A 13,026-nucleotide genomic window follows, 5' to 3' on the forward strand; every position below is an offset into this window, starting at 1 on the left:
CAACAGATTAAATGCTGATTGGAAAAAAAACCAAGAGCCTTCTATAAGCTGCCTACAAGAGACTCACTTCAGAGCTAAAGACACACACAGACTGAAAGTGAGGTGATAGGAAAAGATATTTGATGTATATGGAAATGACAAGAAAATGGGGGTAGCAGTACTCATATCAGACAAAACAGACTTTAAAAAAAGATGTAACAAAAGACAAAGATGAGCATTATATAGTGATAAAAAGATAAATACAAGAAGTAGATATTACACATTTTTAACATGTATGCACCCAATATAGGAGCACCTAAATATATAAAGCAAATACTAATGGATATAAAGGGAAAAACTGACAATAATACAACAACAGTAGACTGACATCAATGGACAGATAATCCAGACAGAAAATCAACAAAGCAACAGTGGTCTTAAATGACAAAACATACAGTAGGACTTAATAAATATCTACAGGACATTACATCCAAAAACAGCAGAATACACATTCTTTTCAAGTGCACATGGAACGTTCCCCAGGATAGATCACATGCTTGGTCACAAAATAAGCCTCAACAAATTTAAGAAGATAGAAATATCAAGGTTTTTTTCTGACCACAATTGTATGAAACTAGAAATCGATTACAGAGAAGAAATGGGAGAAGAACCAACACGTGGAGACTAAACAACATGCTACTAAAAAAACCAATGGGTCAATGAGGAAATTAAAGGGGAAATCATAAAATACATTGAGACAAATGAAAATGGAAACACAACTTTCCAGAATCTATGGGATGCAGCAAAAGCAGTTCTAAGAGAGAAGTTCATAGTGATACAAGCCTTCCTCCGGAAATAAGAGAAATCTCAAATAAACAACCTAACTGACCACCTAAAAGAATTGGAAATAGAAGAACAAATAAAGCTCAAGTCAGCAGAAATAAGAAAATAAAGATAAGAAATAAATAAAATAGAGATAAAAAGTAGAAAAGATCAATGAAACCAAGAGCTGGTTTTCTAATAAGATAAATAAAATTGATAAACCTTTAACCAGCCTCGCCAAGAACAAAAGAGAGTGGATCCAAATAAAGAAAATGAGAAATGAAGGAGGAGAAGTAACAACCAATATCGTGGACATACAAAAAAAATCATAAGAAAATACTACAAACAGCTATAAGCCAAAAAATTGGACATCCTAGAAGAAACAGATAAGTTTCTAGAAACATACAACCTGTCAAGACTGAATCAAGAAGAAACAGAAAATTTTAAAAGACTGAACACTACTAGTGAAATTGAATTTGTAATTTAAAAACTCCCAGCAAGCAAAAGCCCAGGGCTGGATGGCTTCACAGGGGAATTCTACCAAGCATATAAAGAAAAGCTACTACCTATTCTTCTCAAACTATTCCAAAATAATGAAGAGGATAGAACACTCCCAAATTCATTCAAACCCAAACAAAGACACTAAAAAAGAGAAAATCATTGGCCAGTATCTTTGATGAGTATAGATGTAAAAACCCTCAACAAAATGTTAGCAAACCATACCCAACAATATATAAAAAAGATCATACAGGGCTTCCCTGGTGGCGCAGTGGTTGAGAGTCCGCCTGCTGATGCAGGGGACACGGGTTCGTGCCCTGGTCCGGGAGGATCCCACATGCCACGGAGCAGCTGGGCCCGTGAGCCATGGCCGCTAAGCCTGCGCATCCGGAGCCTGGGATGCAAGGATGGCTCAATATTCACTAATGAATCAATGTGCTATACCAGATTAACAAAAAGAAGGATAAAAACCACATGATCATCTCAATAGACTCAGAAAAAGCATTTAACAAAATTCAGCATCCATTTATGATGAAAACTATCATCAAAGTGGGCATAGAGGTAACATAACTCAATGTGATAAAGGCTGTTTATGACAAACCAACAACTATCATCACATTCAACAGTGAAAAGCTGAAAGTCTTTCCTCTAAATTCAGGAGAAAGACAAGGATGCCCACTCTCACCACCTCTATTTAATACAGTGTTGGAAGTCCTAGCCACAGCAATCAAAGAAGACAAAGAAATAAAAGGCATCCAAACTGGAAGCAAAGACGGAAAACTGTCACTACTTGCAAATGACATGATACTTTATACAGAAAACCATAAACTCTCCACCCCAAAACTATTAGAACTAATAAACGAATTCAGCAAAGCTGCAGGTTACAAGATTAATATACAGGTCGAGTAAGGGAAGATGGCGGAAGAGTAAGACGCGGAGATCACCTTCCTCTCCACAGATACACCAGAAATACATCTACACGTGGAACAACTCCTGCAGAACACCTACTGAAGGCTGGCAGAAGACCTCAGACCTCCCAAAAGGCAAGAAACTCCCCACGTACCTGGGTAGGGCAAAAGGAAAAAAGAATAAACAGAGACAAAAGAATAGGGACGGCACCTGCACCAGTGGGAGGGAGCTGTGAAGGAGGAAAAGTTTCCACACACTAGGAAGCCCCTTCGCGGGCGGAGACTGCGGGAGGCGGAGGGGGGAGCTTCGAAGCCGCGGAGGAGTGCACAGCAACGGGTGCGGAGGGCAAAGCGGGGAGATTCCCGCACAGAGGATCGGTGCCGACTGGCACTCACCAGCCCGAGAGGCTTGTCTGCTCACCCGCCGGGACGGGCGGGGCTGCGAGCTGAGGCTCTGAGGCTAGGGTTTCGGTTTCGGACGGAGCGCAGGGAGAGGACTGGGGTTGGCGGCTTGAACATAGCCTGAAGGGGTTAGTGCACCACAGCTAGCCGGGAGGGAGTCCGGGGAAAAGCCTGCACCTGCCGAAGAGGCAAGAGACTTTTTCTTCCCTCTTTGTTTCCTGGTGCGTGAGGAGAGGGGTTTAAGAACGCTGCTTAAAGGAACTCCAGAGACGGGCGCGAGCCGCGGCTAAAAGCGCGAACCCCAGTGACGGGCGCGAGCCGCGGCTGAAAGCGCGGACCCCAGAGACGGGCGCGAGCCGCGGCTGAAAGCGCGGACCCCAGAGACGGGCGCGAGCCGCGGCTGAAAGCGCGGACCCCAGAGACGGGCGCGAGCCGCGGCTGAGGGCGCGGACCCCAGAGACGGGCGCGAGCCGCGGCTGAGGGCGCGGACCCCAGAGACGGGCGCGAGCCGCGGCTGAGGGCGCTGACTCCAGAGACGGGCGCAAGCCGCGGCTGGAGGCGCGGACCCCAAGGCGGGCGGGAGACGTTGGGGCTGCTGCTGCCGCCACCAAGGGGCCTGTGTGCGAGCGCAGGTCGCTCTCCACTCCCCTCTTCCGCGGAGCCTGTGCAGCCCGCCACTGCCGGGTTCCCGGGATCCGGAGACGACTTCCCCGGGAGAGCGCACGGCGGGCCTCGGGCTGGTGCAGAGTCACGCCGGACTTTGCCGCCGCAGGCCCGCCCCGCATTCCGTGCCCCTCCCTCCCCGCCGCCGGCCTCCGTACGCCAGAACCCCCGAATCAGCGGCTCCTTTAACCCCGTCCTGTCTGAGCAAAAAACAGACGCCCTCCAGCGACCTACACGCAGAGGCAGGGCCAAATCCAAAGCTGAGCCCCTGGGAGCTGTGAGAACAAAGAAGAGAAAGGGAAATCTCTCCCAGCAGCCTCAGAAGCAGCGGATTAAAGCTCCACAATCAACTTGATGTACCCTGCATCTGTGGAATACATGAATAGACAGCCAACCATCCCAAATTAAGGAGGTGGACTTTGGGAGCAAGATCTATGATTTTTCTCCCTATTCCTCTTTTTGTGAATGTGTATGTGTATGCTTCTGTGTGAGATCTTGTCTGTATAGTCTTGCTTCCACCATTTGTCCTAGGTTCTATCCGTCCATGGTTTTTTCTTAAAATTTTTTTTCTTAATAATCAATTTTAATTTTAAGAACGTTATTATACTTTACCTTCGTCCTTTCTTTCTTTCTTTCTTTCTTTCCTTCCTTCCTTCCCTCCTTTAGACAACGAATCATCCCAAATTGAGGAGGTGGTCTCTGACAGCAAGATTTATGATTTTTCCCCCTTTACCTCTTTTTGTGAGGGTGTATGTGTACGCTTCTGTGTAAGACTTTGTCTGTATAGCTTTGCTTCCAACATTTGTCCTAAGGTTCTATCCGTCCCTTTTTTTTTTCTAATTAAGAATTTTTTAATTCAATAACTTTATTATACTCTATTTTATTTTTACTGTATCTTCCTTCTGTTTTCCCTTCTTTCCCTCCTTCCTTCCTTCCTCCCTCCCTCCTTTCGTTCCTTCTTGCCTTCTTTCCTTCCTTGCTTCTTTCTTTCTTCCTTCCTTCCTTCCTTCCTTCCCTCCTTCCTTCCCTCCTTTAGACAACGAATCATCCCAAATTGAGGAGGTGGTCTCTGACAGCAAGATTTATGATTTTTCCCCCTTTACCTCTTTTTGTGAGGGTGTATGTGTACGCTTCTGTGTAAGACTTTGTCTGTACAGCTTTGCTTCCAACATTTGTCCTAAGGTTCTATCCGTCCTTTTTTTTTTTTTTTCTAATTAAGAATTTTTTAATTCAATAACTTTATTATACTTTATTTTATTTTTACTGTATCTTCTTTCTTTTTGTTTTTCCTTCTTTCCCTCCTTCCTTCCTCCCTCCCTCCCTCCCTCCTTTCGTTCCTTCTTGCCTTCTTTCCTTCTTTGCTTCTTTCTTTCTTTCTTCCTTCCTTCCTTCCTTCCTTCCCTCCTTCCTTCCCTCCTTTCCTTCTTTCTTTCCTCATACGTCTACTAATTCCCTCTACTTTTTCTCCCTTTTATTCTGAGCCGTGTGGATGAAAGGCTCTTGGTGCTCCAGCCAGGAGGCAGGGCTCTGCCTCTGAGGTAGGAGAGCCAACTTCAAGACACTGGTTCACAAGAGACCTCCCAGCTCCAGATAATATCAAACGGCGAAAATCTCCCAGAGACCTCCATCTTAACACCAGCACCCAGCTTCACTCAACGACCAGCAAGCCACAGTGCTGGACAACCTGTGCCAAACAACTAGCAAAACAGGAACACAACCCCACCCATTAGCAGAGAGGCTGCCTAAAATCATAATAAGGCCACAGACACCCCAAAACACACCACCAGACGTGAACCTGCCCACTAGAGAGACAAGATCCAGCCTCTTCCACCACAACACAGGCACTAGTCCCCTCCACCAGGAAGCCTACACAACCCACTGAACCAACCTTAGCCACTGGAGACAGACATCAAAAACAGGAGGAACTACGAACCTGCAGCCTGCAAAAAGGAGACCCCAAACACAGTAAGATAAGCAAAATGAGAAAACAGAAAAACACACAGCAGATAAAGGAGCAAGATAAAAATGCACCAGACCTAACAAATGAAGAGGAAATAGGCAGTCTACCTGAAAAAGAATTCAGAATAATGATAGTAAGGTTGATCCGAAATCTTGGAGATAGAATGGACAATAGAATGGACAAAATGCAAGAATCAGTTAACAAGGACCTAGAAGAACTAAAGATGAAACAAGCAACGATGAACAACACAATAAATGAAATTAAAAATACTCTAGATGGGATCAATAGCAGAATAACTGAGGCAGAAGAACGGATAAGTGACCTGGAAGATAAAATAGTGGAAATAACTACTGCAGAGCAGAATAAAGAAAAAAGAATGAAAAGAACTGAGGACAGTCTCAGAGACCTCTGGGACAACATTAAATGCACCAACATTCGAATTATAGGGGTTCCAGAAGAAGAAGAGAAAAAGAAAGGGACTGAGAAAATATTTGAAGAGATTATAGTTGAAAACTTCCCTAATATGGGAAAGGAAATAGTTAATCAAGTCCAGGAAGCACAGAGAGTCCCATACAGGATAAATACAAGGAGAAATACGCCAAGACACATATTAATCAAACTGTCAAAAATTAAATACAAAGAAAGCATATTAAAAGCAGCAAGGGAAAAACAACAAATAACACATAAGGGAATCCCCATAAGGTTAACAGCTGATCTTTCAGCAGAAACCCTACAAGCCAGAAGGGAGTGGCAGGACATACTGAAAGTGATGAAGGAGAAAAACCTGCAACCAAGACTACTCTACCCAGCAAGGATCTCATTCAGATTTGATGGAGAAATTAAAACCTTTACAGACAAGCAAAAGCTGAGAGAGTTCAGCACCACCAAACCAGCTTTACAACAAATGCTAAAGGATCTTCTCTAGGCAAGAAACACAAGAGAAGGAAAAGACCTATAATAACGAACCCAAAACAATATAGAAAATGGGAATAGGAACATACATATCGATAATTACCTTAAATGTAAATGGACTAAATGCTCCCACCAAAAGACACAGATTAGCTGAATGGATACAAAAACAAGACCCTTACATATGCTGTCTACAAGAGACCCACTTCAGACCTAGAGACACAAACAGACTAAAAGTAAGGGGATGGAAAAAGATATTCCATGCAAATGGAAATCAAAAGAAAGCTGGAGTAGCAATTCTCATATCAGACAAAATAGACTTTAAAATAAGGACTATTAAAAGAGACAAAGAAGGACACTACATAATGATCAAGGGATCGATCCAAGAAGAAGATATAACAATTGTAAATATTTATGCACCCAACATAGGAGCACCTCAATACATAAGGCAAATACTAACAGCCATAAAAGGGGAAATTGACAGTAACACATTCATAGTAGGGGACTTAAACACCCCACTTTCACCCATGGACAGATCATCCAAAATGAAAATAAATAAGGAAACACAAGCTTTAAATGATACATTAAACAAGATGGACTTAATTGATATTTATAGGACACTCCATCCAAAAACAACAGAATACACATTTTTCTCAAGTGCTCACGGAACATTCTCCAGGATAGATCATATCTTGGGTCACAAATCAAGCCTTGGCAAATTTAAGAAAATTGAAATTGTATCAAGTATCTTTTCTGACCACAACGCCATGAGACTAGATATCAATTACAGGAAAAGATCTGTAAAAAATACAAACACATGGAGGCTAAACAATACACTACTTAATAATGAAGTGATCACTGAAGAAATCAAAGAGGAAATCAAAAAATACCTAGAAACAAATGACAATGGAGACACAACGACCCAAAACCTGTGGGATGCAGCAAAAGCAGTTCTAAGGGGGAAGTTTATAGCAATACAAGCCCACCTTAAGAAGCAGGAAACATCTAGAATAAACAACCTAACCTTGCACCTCAAGCAATTAGAGAAAGAAGAACAAAAAAACCCCAAAGCTAGCAGAAGGAAAGAAATCATAAAAATCAGATCAGAAATAAATGAAAAAGAAATGAAGGAAACAATAGCAAAGATCAATGAAACTAAAAGCTGGTTCTTTGAGAAGATAAACAAAATAGATAAACCACTAGCCAGACTTATCAAGAAAAAAAGGGAGAAGACTCAAATCAATAGAATTAGAAATGAAAAAGGAGAGGTAACAACTGACACTGCAGAAATAAAAGAGATCATGAGAGATTACTACAAGCAACTCTATGCCAATAAAATGGACAATCTGGAAGAAATGGACAAATTCTTAGAAATGCACAACCTGCCAAGACTGAATCAGGAAGAAATAGAAAATATGAACAGACCAATCACAAGCACTGAAATTGAAACTGTGATTAAAAATCTTCCAACAAAGAAAAGCCCAGGACCAGATGGCTTCACAGGCGAATTCTATCAAACATTAAGAGAAGAGCTAACACCTATCCTTCTCAAACTCTTCCAAAATATAGCAGAGGGAGGAACACTCCCAAACTCATTCTACGAGGCCACCATCACCTTGATACCAAAACCAGGCAAGGATGTCACAAAGAAAGAAAACTACAGACCAATATCACTGATGAACATAGATGCAAAAATCCTCAACAAAATACTAGCAAACAGAATCCAACAGCACATTAAAAGGATCATACACCATGATCAGGTGGGGTTTGTTCCAGGAATGCAAGGATTCTTCAATATACGCAAATCTATCAATGTGATAAACCATATTAACAAACTGAAGGAGAAAAACCATATGATCATCTCAATAGATGCAGAGAAAGCTTTTGACAAAATTCAACACCCATTTATGATAAAAACCCTGCAGAAAGTAGGCATAGAGGGAACTTTCCTCAACATAATAAAGGCCATATACGACAAGCCCACAGCAAACATCATCCTCAATGGTGAAAAACTGAAAGCATTTCCACTAAGATCAGGAACAAGACAAGGGTGCCCACTCTCACCACTCTTATTCAACATAGTTTTGGAAGTTTTAGCCACAGCAATCAGAGAAGAGAAGGAAATAAAAGGAATCCAAATCGGAAAAGAAGAAGTAAAGCTGTCACTGTTTGCAGATGACATGATCCTATACATAGAGAATCCTAAAGATGCTACCAGAAAACTACTAGAGCTAATCAATGAATTTGGTAAAGTAGCAGGATACAAAATTAATGCACAGAAATCTCTGGCATTCCTATATACTAATGATGAAAAATCTGAAAGTGAAATCAAGAAAACACTCCCATTTACCATTGCAACAAAAAGAATAAAATATCTAGGAATAAACCTACCTAAGGAGACAAAAGACCTGTATGCAGAAAACTATAAGACACTGATGAAAGAAATTAAAGATGATACAAATAGATGGAGACATATACCATGTTCTTGGATTGGAAGAATCAACATTGTGAAAATGACTCTACTACCCAAAGCAATCTATAGATTCAATGCCATCCCTATCAAACTACCACTGGCATTTTTCACAGAACTAGAACAAAAAATTTCGCAATTTGTATGGAAACACAAAAGACCCCGAATAGCCAAAGCAATCTTGAGAACAAAAAAAGGAACTGGAGGAATCAGGCTCCCTGACTTCAGACTATACTACAAAGCTACAGTTATCAAGACAGTATGGTACTGGCACAAAAACAGAAAGATAGATCAATGGAACAGGATAGAAAGCCCAGAGATAAACCCATGCACATATGGACACCTTATCTTTGATAAAGGTGGCAGGAATGTACAGTGGAAAAAGGACAGCCTCTTCAATAAATGGTGCTGGGAAAACTGGACAGGTACATGTAAAAGAATGAAATTAGAACACTCCCTAACACCATACACAAAAATAAGCTCAAAATGGATTAAGGACCTAAATATAAGGCCAGAAACTATCAAACTATTAGAGGAAAACATAGGCAGAACACTCTATGACATAAATCACAGCAAGATTCTTTCTGACCCACCCCCTAGAGTAATGGAAATAAAAACAAAAATAAACAAATGGGACCTAATGAAACTTCAAAGCTTTTGCACAGCAAAGGAAACCATAAACAAGACCAAAAGACAACCCTCAGAATGGGAGAAAATATTTGCAAATGAAGCAACTGACAAAGGATTAATCTCCAAAATTTACAAGCAGCTCATGCAGCTCAACAACAAAAAAACAAACAACCCAATCCAAAAATGGGCAGAAGACCTAAATAGACATTTCTCCAAAGAAGATATACAGACTGCCAACAAACACATGAAAGAATGCTCAACATCATTAATCATTAGAGAAATGCAAATCAAAACTACAATGAGATATCATCTCACACCAGTCAGAATGGCCATCATCAATAAATCTAGAAACAATAAATGCTGGAGAGGGTGTGGAGAAAAGGGAACCCTCTTGCACTGCTGGTGGGAATGTGAATTGGTTCAGCCACTATGGAGAACAGTATGGAGGTTCCTTAAAAAACTACAAATAGAACTACCATATGACCCAGCAATCCCACTACTGGGCATATACCCTGAGAAAACCGAAATTCAAAAAGAGTCATGTACCAAAATGTTCATCGCAGCTCTATTTACAATAGCCCGGAGATGGAAACAACCTAAGTGCCCATCATCGGATGAATGGATAAAGAAGATGTGGCACATATATACAATGGAATATTACTCAGCCATAAAAAGAAACGAAATTGAGCTATTTGTAATGAGGTGGATAGACCTAGAGTCTGTCATACACAGTGAAGTAAGTCAGAAAGAAAAAGACAAATACAGTATGCTAACACATATATATGGAATTTAAGAAAAAAAAATGTCATGAATAACCTAGGGGTAAGGCAGGAATAAAGACGCAGACCTCCTAGAGAACGGACTTGAGGTTATGGGGAGGGGGAAGGGTGAGCTGTGACGGGGCGAGAGAGAGTCATGGACATATACACACTAACAAACGTAGTAAGGTAGATAGCTAGTGGGAAGCAGCCGCATGGCACAGGGATATTGGCTCGGTGCTTTGTGACAGCCTGGAGGGGTGGGATAGGGAGGGTGGGAGGGAGGGAGACGCAAGAGGGAAGAGATATGGGAACATATGTATATGTATAACTGATTCACTTTGTTATAAAGCAGAAACTAACACACCATTGTAAAGTAATTATACCCCAATAAAGATGTTAAAAAATAAATAAATAAATAAATAAATAAAAAAAAAAAAAAAAAAGATTAATATACAGAAATCTATTGCTTTTGTATATACTAATAATGAACTATCAGAAAGAGAAAGTAAAAAAAAATCCCTTTTAAAATCACATCAAAAAGAATAAAATACTTAGGAATAAACCAAGGAGGTGAAAGATGTATCCTTTGAAAACTATAAAACATTGATGAAGGACATTGAAGATGATACAAAGAAATAGAAAGAAATGCCATGCTCTTGGATTGGAAGAATTCATAGTGTTGAAATTGCCATATTACCCAAAGCAATCTACAGATTTAATGCAATCCCTATCAAAATATCCATGACTTTCTTCAGAGAACTAGAAATAATTCTAAAATTCATATGGAACCAAAAAAGACCCTGAACTACCAAAGCAATCTTGAGAAAAAAGGACGAGTCTGGAGGTATCATCCTCCCAGACTTCAGACTGTATTACAAAGTTACAGTAACAAAAACAGCATGATACTGGCACAGAAAAAGACACACAGATCAATGGAACAGAATAGATAGCCCAGAAATAAACCCACACACTTATGGTCAATTAATCTATGACAAAGGAGGCAAGAATATACAGTGGAGAAAAGACAGCCTCTTCAATAAGTGGTGCTGTGAAAACTGGACAGCTATATGTAAAAGAATAAAATTAGAACATTCTCTAACACAATATACAAAAATAAACTCAAAAAGGATTAAAAGTCTAAATGTAAGTCCTGAAACCAGAAGACTCTTAGAGGAAAACATAGGCAGAACACTCTTTAACATAAATCAGAGCAATATTGTTCTGTATCTGTCTCCTAAAGCAAATGAAATAAAAGCCTGAGTGAACAAATAGGACTTAATTAGACTTAATAGACTTTGCACAGCAAACGAAACCATTGACAAAATGAAAAGACAGCATATGAATGGGAGAAAATATTTGCAAATGATATGACTGAAAATGGGTTAATATAAAAATATAAACAGCTCATATAACTCGCTATCAAAAACAACCCAGTCAAAAAATGTGCAAAAGACCTGAATAGACATTTTTCCAAAGACATACAGATGGCTAACAGGCACATGAAAATGTGCTCAACATCACTAATTATTAGAGAAATGCAAATTAAACCTCGTACCTGTCATAATGGCTATAATCAAAATGTCTACAAACAAAATATGTTGCTGAGGGTGTGGAGAAAAGGGAACCTCTGTGCACTGTTGGTGGGAATGGACATTGGTGCAACCACTGAGGAAAACATATGGAAGTTCCTCACAAAACTAAAAATAGAACTGCCATATGACCCAGTAAATCCACTCCTGGTAATATAACTGGAAAAAAAAGAAAACAACTGATTTGGAGACATACATGCACCCCAATGTTCATAGCAGCACTATGTACAATAACCAATATATGGAAACAACTTAACAGTTCATGAGCGGATGAGTAGATAAAGATGTAGTATACATACACAATGGGATATTACTCAGTAATAAGAAAATTAAAATCTGCTATTTGCAGCATCATGTATGGACCTAGAAAATATTATGATTAGTGAAATAAGTAAGACAGAGAAAGACAAATACTGTATGATTCACTTATATGTGGAATCTTAAAAATAAAACAAATGAAACTATATAGCAAAACAGAAACAGACTCACAGATATAGAAAACCAACTAGCGGTTGCCAGTTGGGAGAGGGAAGTGGGGAGGAGCAAGTTAGGAGTATGGGATTAAGAGATACAAGCTACTATGTATAAAATAGATAAGCAACAAGGATACAGCACAGGGAATTATAAACATTATCTTGTAATAACTTTTAATAGAGTATAATCTGTAAAGATACTGAATTACTATGCAGTATACCTGAAACTACTATAATATTGTAAATCAACTATACTTCAATTAAAAAAAAAGACTATAGTTGGAAAGGTTAGCCTGTGAAGAGATGAAGGATACATCTTCTTCTGGGACAGGAGGGGAGGAGGTAAGCATGAGTAAACCCGAAACCATCTTAAAGTTACGAGGATCATGTGGTGATAAGGGCAGAGGCGATGAAGATATATTGAAGTGGGGAAGCTTCAGCTTTCTTAGAAATAGTAGATGAAGTCATCTGCTAAATGTAAAAAGGTGCCATTTGGAGCTGGAGAATTGTGAAAAAAGAAACTGCAGATCTGGTAAATGTCAATGCATGATGAGGAGTAACTTGAAGTGTAAAGATGTGAGGTCTTGGTGTGACCTTGTTAAGTAAAAATTGGATCCTGTCACTCTCTTGATTTAAATGCTACAGTGAGCTCCCATTGCTCTTTGGGATGAAGATCAAAATTCTTAACATGATGCACAGTCCCTTCATGATCTTGCCTGCTTTCCTCAGTAGCCTCACCTGTTCCTGACTCCACTGTGCTAAATGCCCTATGTTTAGTCCCACTAACCCACCATGTGCTTCATGCTTCAAGGCTCTGCCTGGAATGTGCTTCTCCCAGCTCTTGGACTCCTTAGTATCCACTCATCCTTCAGAACCCAGAAGAAATCTGACCGTCTTAAGAAGGCTTCCCTAACTCCTCAGACTACACATTCCCATAGCACTCTTTCTTTATAATATTTCCC

This window comes from Tursiops truncatus, chromosome 5 (genome assembly GCF_011762595.2).
Source record: "Tursiops truncatus isolate mTurTru1 chromosome 5, mTurTru1.mat.Y, whole genome shotgun sequence".
In the NCBI taxonomy this organism is placed as follows: Eukaryota; Metazoa; Chordata; class Mammalia; order Artiodactyla; family Delphinidae; genus Tursiops; species Tursiops truncatus.